The sequence below is a fragment of the Lemur catta genome, chromosome 1 (genome assembly GCF_020740605.2).
Source record: "Lemur catta isolate mLemCat1 chromosome 1, mLemCat1.pri, whole genome shotgun sequence".
NCBI classification, from domain to species: Eukaryota; Metazoa; Chordata; class Mammalia; order Primates; family Lemuridae; genus Lemur; species Lemur catta.
This window is the reverse complement of record NC_059128.1, coordinates 285,104,528-285,117,782: the sequence shown is the minus strand read 5'-3', so window position 1 is coordinate 285,117,782 and position 13,255 is coordinate 285,104,528. Positions and strand designations below refer to the sequence as shown.

Here is a 13,255-nt window from a genome sequence, read left to right as displayed (position 1 = left end):
AAACCCTCTAAATGAATCAGTTGTATTTGCATAAAGTCAAGACTCGAGGAACTGCAACAGTAGCTAACATTAAAGTGCCTCAGAAATGTCTGTTAATAAGAAGAACGGCAACATCCACTCGCCCTGCCACGCACAAGCGTCCACTCTGTGCCAGGACCGCCCTGAGTGTGCGACACAGCGTGGACAGAAGGACACTAACACCCGCTTCCTAGAGCTTGTGTTCTAACGAGGAAAAGACGGACGCCCGGCAAGTGCTACAAACGATTAAGTGATGTCATGCGTCCCTGGACAGCTGTGGCCGCTACACGAGGAGGACGGCTAGGCGCGGGCAGGCTGCGAAGCCTTTGCCATTGTGCTCGACTGCAAGGGAGCAAAGACTTGCAGGCGGCAGGAAAGTGGTTCTGGAAGAGAAGGTCAAACGCCCTGAGGAGACAGCAGGGCAGTGATGAGAGAGGGCAGGCAGAGAGGGAGGTTCGGGGGTCCTGGCAGGTCCACGTGTTGGGTGATGACCCAGTGGTCACTCAGAGTCACTCAGTGGTGGGGGCCCGGGCAGAGTCCTGACCAGGGCTTTAGTCTAGTTCTGACCCAGCCCTAACAGGCACGCCCTGGCCGCAGCAGGGGACAAGTCGGAGCAGCACGGGGACAGCGGTGCAGGAGCTGAGAAGCCACTAGTCCCAGGCGCGTCCTGCGGGCACCACCCCGGGCTCCCCACAGCTGTGACGTGGGATCTCGGAAAAAGGATGACCCCGGCTTTCGTGCTGAGAGCCCAGAAGGAAGGAGCTGCTGCGATGGGGAGACCGTGGCAAGGGGCCGAGGGAGTCAGGGCTCAGGGGACGTCTGAAGCTGCAGGTGTCTGTAGGTCCCCCGGGAAGGTGCCAGCTGGACTCGGGGTCCGAGTCTGGAAGGCAGAAGGCCTGCACTGGAGACACAGGGTGGGACTCGCCCGCAGGGCTGGGCTGGGCGAGATTCCCCAGCACAGACAGGGACAGGCAGAGCTGGAAGCACACGCTGCTGGGCGGGTAGGAGGGGAAGGAGCAGGGAGCCCAGGAGGGAGCAGCCACTGAGGCAGAGCGCGCAGTACGCGTTACTCAGTGACTGGCACCTGCCAATCACAACACACGCGTTAGCTCATCTAGACGTCACCACATCTCGGTAAAGGAGACTACAGTGACAATGCGAGGGCAGCCTGGACACAACCACCATTTGTTTTACAACCATCAGTGATGCTGTTCAAGCCTTGGTCTTTGTGGGTGATATTGTGCAGTCTACAACCTGCACAGCTATACAGGATGGCCATGGTTTCAGTAGAGCAATAACCAGCACAGAGTCCAGAGCTGGTGATCTGGTCAAAGCCCGGTTCCACCTTCTACTAACCAGGGGGCCCTGGGCGAGCTCTTCCCTCTGGGTTCTTCAGAGCCCTCATTTGCACAACACGGATGACGGCGACAGCACATACCCGAGCTCACGGGAGAATCAAGCGAGGACAGTGCGTGGGACAACAGGTGCCCTCAGCCGTTCCCACACCACCAGTGCCACCACTTCATAAAGAGGAGCTGGTGGGCAAAGCACCTGCCCAGGGTCACACGCCGGCCAAGCGCAGAGCCCGGCACAACCCAGGGCCCTCTGACCTCGGGCCGAGCCCCGCGCCCCTCTGCAGAGCTGCCGACGGGAGCGAAAACACGGCCAGTCAACTCACACTCCAAGTATTTTAAGACTCTTTACAATATTAAGTCAAACAATATATACATATTTCTTTAAATTAACACATTTCTATTTTCTATATTAAAATGGTTTCACACAGACCAGAATAAGAATGATTTTCAGTCCACTGGCAACATTTCTCCACTTGTTCGAGATAACAAATTCAGTTAAGCCTTTTCCATATTCATTTAAGGTGACTTTACCAAGGAATTTCGGGTTAAAAATCAAAACCTACATTTTTTAAATGAGCATAGCAGGTGTGCCAACAGGATTTGCAAAACAAAGGCACTGGCCAAAACGGGGTGAGAGAACCTGAACTGAGGACCCTATAATTAGCTCAAACAGCATAAAGCAACCTAAGTGAGGAAGCAACCACAGTGGCCCAGGGGTGGCTGAGGTGGCCCAGGGGTGGCTGAGGTGGCCTATGGTGGCTGAGGTGGCCCAGGGGTGGCTGAGGTGGCCTATGGTGGCTGAGGTGGCCTATGGTGGCTGAGGTGGCCCAGGGGTGGCTGAGGTGGCCTATGGTGGCTGAGGTGGCCTGTGGTGGCTGAGGTGGCCTATGGTGGCTGAGGTGGCCCAGGGGTGGCTGAGGTGGCCTATGGTGGCTGAGGTGGCCCAGGGGTGGCTGAGGTGGCCTATGGTGGCTGAGGTGGCCTATGGTGGCTCAGGTGGCCCAGGGGTGGCTGAGGTGGCCTATGGTGGCTGAGGTGGCCCAGGGGTGGCTGAGGTGGCCTATGGTGGCTGAGGTGGCCTATGGTGGCTGAGGTGGCCTGTGGTGGCTGAGGTAGCCTGTGGTGGCTGAGGTGGCCTATGGTGGCTCAGGTGGCCCAGGGGTGGCTGAGGTGGCCTATGGTGGCTGAGGTGGCCCAGGGGTGGCTGAGGTGGCCTATGGTGGCTGAGGTGGCCTATGGTGGCTCCCGTGGCACTATACCGGCAGCAGAGGACAAACTCAAGCCTGCGAGGCCCGGGGCTCCACAGGGAGAGCTCTGAATGCCGGTCACAGACCGAGGGAACATTTCAAAGAAATATTCTCATCAGGTCTGAGCATGAATCTGAGCGTAAACTTGAGCACACGCCGTAGCTGCTGTGGAAACAGCGTCTTCTAAGGTTTCCCCGGCGTCCTGTAAGAACAGTGCTTACCGTCACTGATGATTAAAAACGAAATAGAATACAAATCCTTTGAAACATAAACCAGTAATCCATTCTCGGTAGCATTCAGGTCTTGGCAGTAGAGGCCAATTTCTTTGCACTTGATCTTAGTTGTTACCTATTTGGAATCTTAAGCTTAAGGCAGCAGAACCATAAAACTGTGTCACACAAACTATACGAGCAAAGTAACAATGTTTTTCCAGTTGGAAAGATAAACAAAACTGTACCTTCCAATTCCACAACAGAGTAAGCCCCTGCCACAGACTCAATCTATTATAGTTACGTTTATAAACTATGAATATTTGATAAAGTTGAATTCACAAATCAGATCACTGCATTAACCAGCCGCATGGACCCCACACCGCTGTCTCGAGGCTCCTTTAGAAAGTGGCAATGGAGCCAGGGAGCAGAAACCGCGCAGCAGGAGACTGGCGTCTGGGCTCCCGCTGGGAACCAGGCAGACGTGGACTGAGGGGAAAGCAAGAGTCTTTTTGTCGGGAGCTGCGGCACCGAATGCCACCAAGCCTCTGGCTGCCTGAGAAGCAGCCCCACAGCTCCACCTACTGTTCTGAACGGGCCCACTCGGGGACCCACAGACCAGCGCAGCCCTGAGAGCTGGGAGTGGTGTCCCCAGGGGCCGGCCTGTCCCTCACAGCTGGGTCTTCTGTAGAATGTAAACAACGTGACAGAACGTCAACACCACAAAGGTCACTCTATGACCCTCATGGGTCAGGACACCAGCCGGGGGAAGGGGACTGACTGCAAAGAGGCAGGAGGGCTCACACCCGCAGTCCCAGCAAGTCTAGATCTGTGGCGAGAGGACTGCTTGAGTCCGGGAGTCTGAGACCAGCCTGGGCAACAGAGCAAGACCCCATCTCTTAAAAAAAAAAATAATTAGCCAGACATGGTGGCGCATGCCTATAAGTCCCAGCTGTGGGGAACTATGATGGCGCCATTGCACTCCAGCCTGGGCAACAGAGCAAGACCCCATCTCTTAAAACGGGGTGGGGGGTGGGCAGGAGGAACACGCTGGGGCAAAGGGAATTCGCCACCTTGACCACAGTGGTGCACAGCAACCATGCGCCTTTGTCTGGACATAGCAAACTGTACACTTGAAAAGGGCGACTTTTGCTGAATAGAAGTTACACTTCAGTAAATCCAGTTTAAAAAACAAACAAAAATCCCAGAAAAAACCAAATTTTATAAGAAAGGGACAGTCTCAATTTGAGATAGAAGAGGGAAAGAGCTGATTTCAAGAATGCATTAAATGAGTTCCAAAACCTGAACGAGTCAGGTGGACGAGACGGGAGAGGGAACGAGGGGAGCGCGTGGGTGCTCTCGCAACGGGAAACGAAGAAAGGCAGGCGGCCACGCCACTGGCACCCACCACGGCGGCTCTGTGGGACTGACTCACGGGACCCCACTGGCAGCCCACGAGGCCGGCACCTGCTTTGCCGAGAGGCTGTGCAGCTTGCCCTGGGGCGCAGGGCTGTGCAGGGAGAGGGGACCCAAACTCACCAGTCCCTGCTCTGCCACGCGCTTCCTGCCACGTGAAAGTGAAGGAAAAAGATAAACAGAACCCAAAAAGGCACAATCCAATTATAAAGTAAATGAAAATGTGGCACGACTTTCAGCAATTATCACAATAACGTACATGCCATGTATGGATTTGGAACTTTGACTGAACCGCGGTTACAGAACAGAAAGCGAAGTTTTCTGGTTGGTAACGTAAAGGATGAGCTGAAACGCCGACAGGGTGAGGGCCGGTGGGCGCTTCTGTCCTCCCCGCCGTGGGGGCCCGGAGCCCGGCCAGCACCCTCGGGACATAAAGCGGGTGGCCGGCTCACAGTTCCTAAGACCACCAGCCGGGTGACTCAGCACTGGTCCTCAAGCTCCGTCCCTGCCCTGTGCCAGGCATGCTGCAGAGTGACAGACTCATGTTCTCAGTCTCCTTGGTGACTTCAGTGGCCACAAGACACAGTTCAAGCCAACAAGACGTAAGTAACAACATTCTGGAGGCTTCTAGAATGCCTCTGATGAAAGGGACGGATACGAGCTGCACTGTCTGCCCCTTCTCAGTTGTTCCTGCCTCAAACGTAGATGTGACACCTGGAGCTGCAGCAGCCACACTGGCACCACGAGGGAGGTTACAGGAAGGGCAGAGAGCCTGACCCAGAGTCCTGACATGGCTGAGCTCGGAATCAGCTCCAGCAAAAACCTACCTTTAGATTATTTATATGTGATAAAATGTGACTAAATCTGCAGTTGTTTAAGACACTGTAAGTCAGGTTTTCCATTACTTCCAGCCAAACACATTCTAAATGTCACACGAAAAGAAGGGAAGGGTAGGAGACATTTACGTGAGCTAAATCCTCCTCTATGTGAACTAAGAGCCAATAGACAATATCTAAAGTTTATAAATCAAAAATATCAACAGCAAGTGCAGTATTTAGAATGGGAACCTCTAGGCCCAACACCCATTCCTCCCTTCCCCTGAGCACACGGCACCGTGGCCAGTGAAGTCCCAGCCTCCGTGCAACGGGTTGTGGTTACGTGGCTCAGGCTACGTCCACAGGGAAGAGACAGAAGAGCCACGGGGCAGCTTCTGGGCACCCTCCTCAGGAGCCAGCACGCACAGGCCCCCCGCGGGTGAGTCCACGCACGGCAGGAGGAGCCCCGCAGCAAGCCTGCAGCCCGGCTGTCCACAGACTCTGAGGGGAAGCAGCCCTCTCTCTCGGCTAAGCCCCCACTACGCTGTGTCCAGGTCACCTGGAGCCGCTCCCGACACCAGTTAGTGCAGAAGTACAAATATCTAAGACTCATTAAAAAGCCAGTGACACCCCTGAGGGGAGCGAGGGTGACATGTCTCACTCTGACGGCAGCGTTAGACAGAAACTGAAATCAAGCAGAGGTCTGCACCCACCCCCGTCCCCCCACTTGGGGCCCACCAGGCAGCGGAGGGGTCTCCTGCCACCGCCCTGCCCCCGCACCCTCCTCCTACCGTCGCGCCCAGCTGCGCAGACCCGGCTCAACCCCCAGGCCTGCGAGCCCACCTGCCCACCCCGGGAGCGCCAGCCCCTCCTCTCTGTCCCCGCTTTCCTCCCGCACCAGCAAATGCCCCGTCACCTTGGGCCGGTCACCTTGGGCTCGCCCCCGGCCATGCCCGCAGGTCGAGGGCAGGGAGCGCCCCCGGCCCTCTCTAGCGCCTCACTCAGGCGCTGCGGCAGCCTGGGGGCACCCGAGTGAAGAGGCACCACCCTGTCCTCCAAAGTGACTTCATGCATTAACTCTTCTAAATCTGACGATGCACCTGGACCCGGCACGACCGACCGCACAGCTACACAGAGGAGCCACGGAAAGACCACGCCGGTGTGGCCCAGTCCACGCCCACAATGTCACTCGCAGGCCACCAGAGCAAGGAGGGCACCCAGTGGCCAGCGACAGCCAACTGGGCACAGCCACAGCGGTGAGAAGGTCGGGTCATCGGTCTCCGGGGGTCGGGCACAGGAGGTTTCCGCGGGCGGGAGGCGGGGGGCCCACAAGGGGCTCCGCGCTGGTGACCTCGGCGTTTCGTGTCCTGCACAGAGTGGCTCCGTCCACGAGGGGGAGCTGTCTCTCTGCAAGTCCTGCCTGCAGAAAGCCTTTGGCGAATGCGGAGAAGAAGTAAATTCAGATTTTTCTGAATCTACAAGTGAATCTTCTCCTTTCTCTCCTTTTACACACCCGTCTTAAAGGTATCTTGATCCATTATTTTACATTTAGTCACGCCCAGAGCACAAAACCGCTAAAAGAAAATTACCAATCAACTCCTAAGAACTTCAGGTATTTATGACTTTACACCTGATGACATCTATTTTGTTACATTTTTATTCAAATCATACTTTTGTGGTTATGTACTTTTTTGGAAACGTAAAGCCACAAAAATACAAACTGGGAATCCAAACACTTTTTAGAAATTTCTCAAACTTGGTGCTGTTTAGATCAAGCTTTATTCAGAGTATTTTCAGTTTTTTAAATGGAAAGCAACCCCAAATTTCCCTTGTTCCATATCGACCAGCTTCCCCCGGACACTGGACACAGCTGGGGGTAGCGCTCCTCCTGCTGGGCACACTCCACGTGGCCCTGAGCACGGGCAGGCCCCCAGATGTCACCTCTGGGTGGGGGGGACTCCTCTGGGAGCGGGGACCCCTTTTGGGTGTGGGGAGCCCCCTGGGTGTGGGTATGGTGACCCTTTCTGAGTGTGAGAACCCCTCTGGGTGTGGGCAGCCCTCTGGGTGTGGGAACCCTCTCTGGGGTGTGGGGGCCCCCTCTGGGGTGTGGCGACCCCCCCTCGATAATGGGGAAACTCCTGCCCTGCACAGCAGCTGCTGCCTGGCAGGGGCAGCTCTCCGGCTCTCTCCCCCACCCGCTGTCACCACAGGGCTGTCTGTCCCCACCTGTGTCCCCAGTGCCTACCACAGGCTCAGCATACGTTGTCAGATGAAGGAATGAAGGGGCCCCGATGCCAGACCCCTCTCTCGCACGCGGCAGGCTCTGTGAGGTGTGGCGCCCTGCGCCCCAGACGCCAAGACTCCAGAGCCCGTTCCGGCAAACAGTAGCACCATTTTCCGTCATCTTCCCTAACCCTAGTGCACGTCTTTCCCCGTGCCTCAGCTTGGGCCCAGGCCCGGATCCGAGGAGACAGAGTGTTAAGGGCCCCCATTTTAAAGAGTGGGGTCTCCCATTCGCTCATGCAGAACGTGCTGGAAGACTGACACCTGCCCTGCGCCTGCAGCCCTTCAGGTGTGAGTGTCTGCGGGAGGCCAGAGCCAGGCCGTCAGAGACAGGTGGAGATTTCGGAAGCGCCTGTCACTGTCCTACTCCGCGAGGTGGCCTCCCGCCAAGCAGGAGAGGAGGTGCCCAGCTCCCACTCCCGCCGACTTTGGGGGGTGGTGGGCTGGTTTCCCGCCCTCTCTCCCCTGCCAGCCTCCGGCCGCTGTGCACTGGGGCCACCACAGGATGAGTGTTGGGGCTGTCCCCAGCCCCGCCCCGGGTCCACGCTGCCAGGGGCCCTAAGAGTAAAGGGGTCTTCAGAGAGGGGCTGCGTGTGGCCAGGTTCTCAGGACAGCGCTCAGCTTCGCCCCACCCGTCTCTGAGGACCGCGTGAGAGGGCAGGGGCGACTCAGCTTCCCTCTGGCCACGTGAAGTCCAGGACCACGGCACCCACCCGGGGGTCCCCACGGCACTGGCTCCGACCACGCCGCGCCCTCCTCCCGACCTTCCAGCACAAGTGTGTTGCTCAGCACACTCATGTGTTTTTCCAGTTTGTCTAATAGATTCTGGAACGTGGACAGCAGGCTCGCGAGTTCCAGAGAGTCTGCCGTGTGCTCTGGCCTCGCCTCCTCGAGCCTCCGCTTTGCCGCTGCTCTAAGCCAGCCTCTGTCTCTCCGAGTCTCTCTGCCTCACCAGGAGCTACTTTGTCTGAGCCGTTCAGTTCGGCCTTCCCAATCACTGAGTCCCCCAGACCACCTGTTACTTCCTTTGCCTATTTATGGCTGCCTGTCCCGGGGACCCACGGTCGCACTGCAGGGTCTCAGAAGGGCAGAGGGAGCAGGTGGTGGTTTGGCCCCGCAGGCCGGTCGGCAGCAGCCCGGAGCCCTCGGCCCGGACGCAGAAAGGAGGGGTCTCCCTGCCCCGGGGTCTGCGCGCAGCTGTGGCCGCAGCACTCCGGGCTCTGCAAGCTCTGCCTGCCACGCGGTCCTCGGGACCTTCGACTCCAGGTCAGCAGAAGCGCAGCCCACGCGGGCCCTGCATAAGCTCGCCCCGAAGGGCAGGTCTGCACCATTTCTGTAAAAGGCCACAGGGCGATGTTCAGGCTCTGCGGGCTGCACGCGGTCTCTGTTGCATGCTCTTTCCTTCCGTTTGTCTTACAGCTGCTTAAAAACATCGCAACCAATCTGAGCTCTCAGGGCCCAGAACATGCCCACAGGCCGCCGTTGGCCAGCCCTGCCTCAGAGCGTCACCCGGGCACCCACCGAGGTCTCTGCCCAGCCGGGGGGTCACCCAGCTCCAGCACGGGCCAGGCACCCAGCGCTCCTTACACCCTGCGCCTCACCCACCTGCCTGGACAGTGAGACCCACTCGCCCCCGCGCCTTCCTCACTCGCCAGCCCTGGCCTCCAGGAGGCCCTCCAGGCTTGCTGAACACACATGCTTGTTGGCCACGTGAAGCTCATCTTCTGTGAGAGCCCCGAGCAAGTCTTTGCCCACGTCCCGCTGTACTGCCTCGTCCCTGCGCATCTGTGGGAGTCGTCACACATTATGGACTCTGGAAACCAGGCCAGGCCTCGGTCAGGTACACACCTGTCAGGCACAGGTGTGACAGATTCTCTTCCTAGTCTGTGCAGTGCTGGCAGCCTGCCCCCTGGTGCACATGCCTCGCACGATCCCCTCCCACGCGGGTGGGTGACTGGGAATGTATGGGCTGCGCTGCCGCACCAGCAAGGGGGCACGGGATTCTGCAGGTGTAGTTCAGGCCCCTCATCGGGTGACTCTGAGTTCATCAGGAGGGACACCGGCCTGGCGGGGCTGCCCCGATCAGGACGGGAGAAGTCAGAGAGGCAGGGAGCAGGGGACACTCCTGCCCACAGGCCATGAGAGGCAGATCGCCACATTGTGGAGAGGGCCATGTGGCAGAAGGCGGGGGGCACACAGAGAGGCCACGTGGCAGAAGGCAGGGGGCACACAGAGAGGCCACGTGGCAGGGCAGGGGGCACACAGCGAGGCCACGTGGCAGGGCAGGGGGCACACAGAGAGGCCACGTGGCAGGGCAGGGGGGGCACACAGAGAGGCCACGTGGCAGGGCAGGGGGGCACACAGAGAGGCCACGTGGCAGAAGGTGGGAGCACACAGAGAGGCCACGTGGCAGGGCAGGGGGCACACAGCGAGGCCACGTGGCAGGGCAGGGGGGGCACACAGAGAGGCCACGTGGCAGGGCAGGGGGGCACACAGAGAGGCCACGTGGCAGAAGGTGGGAGCACACAGAGAGGCCACGTGGCAGGGCAGGGGGCACACAGCGAGGCCACGTGGCAGGGCAGGGGGCACACAGAGAGGCCACGTGGCAGGGCAGGGGGGGCACACAGAGAGGCCACGTGGCAGGGCAGGGGGGCACACAGAGAGGCCACGTGGCAGGGCAGGGGGCACACAGCGAGGCCACGTGGCAGGGCAGGGGGCCTGTGCACGTGGCTCGTGTCAGTACCTCAGCCGTTGACACCTCAAGGAACAGAACCAGGGGCTCGCACGTCTGCACACAGGCTGACAGCCCTGAGACAAGTGTCCCACTCTACCAAGACGTTGGGCCCAGGAGCGCGTGACTGTGGAACTGACGACCCACAGCCCACAGACAGGAGTTAAGTGTGGCTTCAGGAACTGACTGGAAACGCTAACTGTGGCCCTTTGTTGGGGACGTCACTGGCACTCTGTGAAATGTTTTACTTTCTGGTGTGTGAACAGGGAGGCCCCTCTGCTTTCTGCTTTATCTACCTCCAGCCCTCCGTCTGGAGGACTCGCTTTCCAAGTGGGAATGAAACGCGGTTTAGGTGACGCCCTCCTCTCCCGACCTCCCAGAAGTCAGGAAAACGCGTGCTGACGCTTCGCCTTTCCTGAAAACGTGGTTTCCTGCACAGGCTCCACGAGAATCTGCCCTCGTACCTGGACATCACTGCACGGAAAGGCCGTGCGGCCACAGCCACGCTGGAGCACGTGCTTGCGAATGCAGCTCAGCTCCACCACAAACGCGGGTGTGCACCCCGGGGACCCGGCGCCTGCTAAGTGTCGGGCGTGGGCCTGGCCTGCTCTGTGCCTCGCGGGGGCCGGGAGAGCCTGGGGCCCCACACAGAGACGTTCATCCACACTTAGGTGCCGTGGGCAGCACCTGGGGGGGATTCATTCTTGGGTTTGGCTTCCTCGCTCCCGAACAGAAGAGCAGAGAACAATTCCGCAGCCCTCTGGGCCGACACAGCCCTGGGACAGCCGCCCCGTCCCCACGGCCCCAGACACACCGACCCGACCTCAGCGGCTGCTCTCCACCTGCGGCCCACGGAGAACGGCCGTGTGGACACTCTCACTCTTGAGCTGATGCAAGTGAGTTGGGCCAAACACCACAAAGACGCCTTCTCAGCGACAGTGACTCACCCCAGAAGAACACACTGCGAGGAACGTCTCATTCTTGGCCACAATGTTATTTTACTTTAGTAATCTTCTGGAACACGCACATGTGACAGCATCACCTTCGTGCAATAGGATATTGTAACCAGTCAATTACTTACAGGGGAAACAGGCCAGGTTTTGCCGTGACTCTGAGGATTCGGAATCAGCGAAACTGCACCGACACACCTGACCTAACAGCCTCGGCTGGCTCCGCCCAGCACTCACCCCCACGACCCCCACGACCCCCACTCTGCAAGGGGGCCCGCCGAGGCTCGCCTGGTCACTCAGCAGCACCCCGCCGGGCAGCAGAACCCCCAAGGAGGGCACCCCGCCGCTGTGTGAGCCCCCAACGACAGCCTACTGGGGAGCACCGGCCCCTCAAGACACAGCTGCTTCTCGGCGCTGGACTCCGCGCTGCGGCCACCCCCCCAGACAAGGCTCCGGGAGAGCCCCAGTCCCAGCACACTGGTCTGGTGGCCCGGCCATGCCGTGCGCACGGCAGGCGGGAGCGGTGCCCGGTGGGGGCGGTGGGCGCACCATGGGAAGCAGCCGGTCACCGCAGCGGTGCAGGCACTTCCCAGAGCAAGCAGGGCTGTCTGGGACCCAGCGCTGCCCTCGGGGAAGCACTTCCGTGCAGGCGGAAAAGCTGCTCCTAACGCTGCAGGCCCGGCCCCAGCTGTGTTCACAGACGGGCACAGCGCCTTTCTCCACGCTTCTGACATGCTCGCAGTTTTCCAGAAATGCAGCGACCACGGAGAGACAGGGCAGGCTGCACACTGCGCTTTCACAGTCAGCTCCCGAAGTATAGACACACTCGGCGCCACAGCCCGTGGTGGGTCACCAGCTCGGCCCCCTGGTCTGCCGGCGTGTGCAGCTGCACGTGGCGCCCACCCTGGGGGACGGCCGTGCCGCAGTGTCTGCCCGGCGATGCAGGAGTATGATGCGTTCCTGGTTGCTCTGCATATGGCTATTTCCGCAGGACACTACTTTATATACGGCTATGATTACATATAAGGTGGTGCCTTCTATGAACTTCGTTTTAAAATAAACAGGGGAGCTAATAAACATTTGTTATTTATTAATAAATATTTGTTAGCGAGCATGCCCGGTGCGTGGCGGCCATGAGAAAGGCTGGGAAAAAGCTCTACGTTGAAACAGGGGTCACGGTTTCTCTGGGTCCTCATCAGCACTTTCGCAGTCGGGCAAACCCTGCAGGAATCGCAGTGCCCACCCCGACGTCCCAGCCTCACAACATAATCTCCTGTGTTAAGACACAAGGAACAACTTCAGTCTTTCCAAGGAATACGAAAGGTGCAAACAGCAAGCCTGCCTGACGCTAAAAATAAAGCCCACACCTACGGCGCCCGCTGCAGTCTCGCTCCCGCGGGCACTGACGCGGGACCCGCGAGGGCGCCGAGAAACCGACAGCGCGGCCGGCCCTGACGCGGTGTGCCTCCACCGGCACAGACAGCTTCTAGCCAAACCTTTCATGTTTATTTTTTATTTCAAACCATCCTGAAAAAGAAGAGAATATACTAAACTATTTGCTGCCAAAATTAGCTCTCGTTTTATGAAAGGAAAGAAATACAAAATTTCTATTCTGCAGCTAACATTTATGAACACAGAAGCCGTAGGAGGAGACGTGACTCATCATGTTGTAATATTTTATCTTTTCCAGCCCTTGGTTCTGCTTTCTCAGCACATGCCTCGGATCCCTCCTTCTGGCCTGATTACCTTTTCTGCGCCTTTAAGAACAGTTTATTTGTGCAAAGGATTATAAATAATTCATTCCTCCAATGCGTGCTTACAGTATATAAAAATACTTGCTATTTCACATAGACAGCATAATTAATGCAATGCTTTCCTTGCATGTTAAAAATAGGTGCTCATAAATTACACCTAACTTAGCAATATGAAGCCACAGCGCCTCTTCCAGCCTCGCTCCAGCTCTGGGCTCTCACTGTCTTTTAGTAACCTTTGGCTACGGAGAAGCTGACTTCCTATCGCTAATCAAGCTGAAAGAAGGGCGATGCCTGAAAATAGAATCCGTCCCACCGGCTCACGCAGTGGTAAAGGTAACCTTGATGTTGCCCTTCCTATGCTCCGACTGCCCATGTGCCAAAAAAAAAAAGAAAAAAAGCATCAGTTGAAGATAAAACAAAACCAAGTTCTCACTGGGGCGTCAGGAACCTTCAACTGCTGACATCTACAGACACAGA

The 13,255-nt window shown here is 57.9% G+C and overlaps 1 protein-coding gene across 3 annotated transcripts in view; it reads right to left on the bottom strand.

Annotated features, from left to right (window-relative positions):
- ADARB1 (adenosine deaminase RNA specific B1) overlaps positions 1-13,255 on the bottom strand; it is a 117,379-nt gene that overhangs the window by 73,713 nt on the left and 30,411 nt on the right. The gene's annotated exons all lie outside the window — the stretch shown is intronic.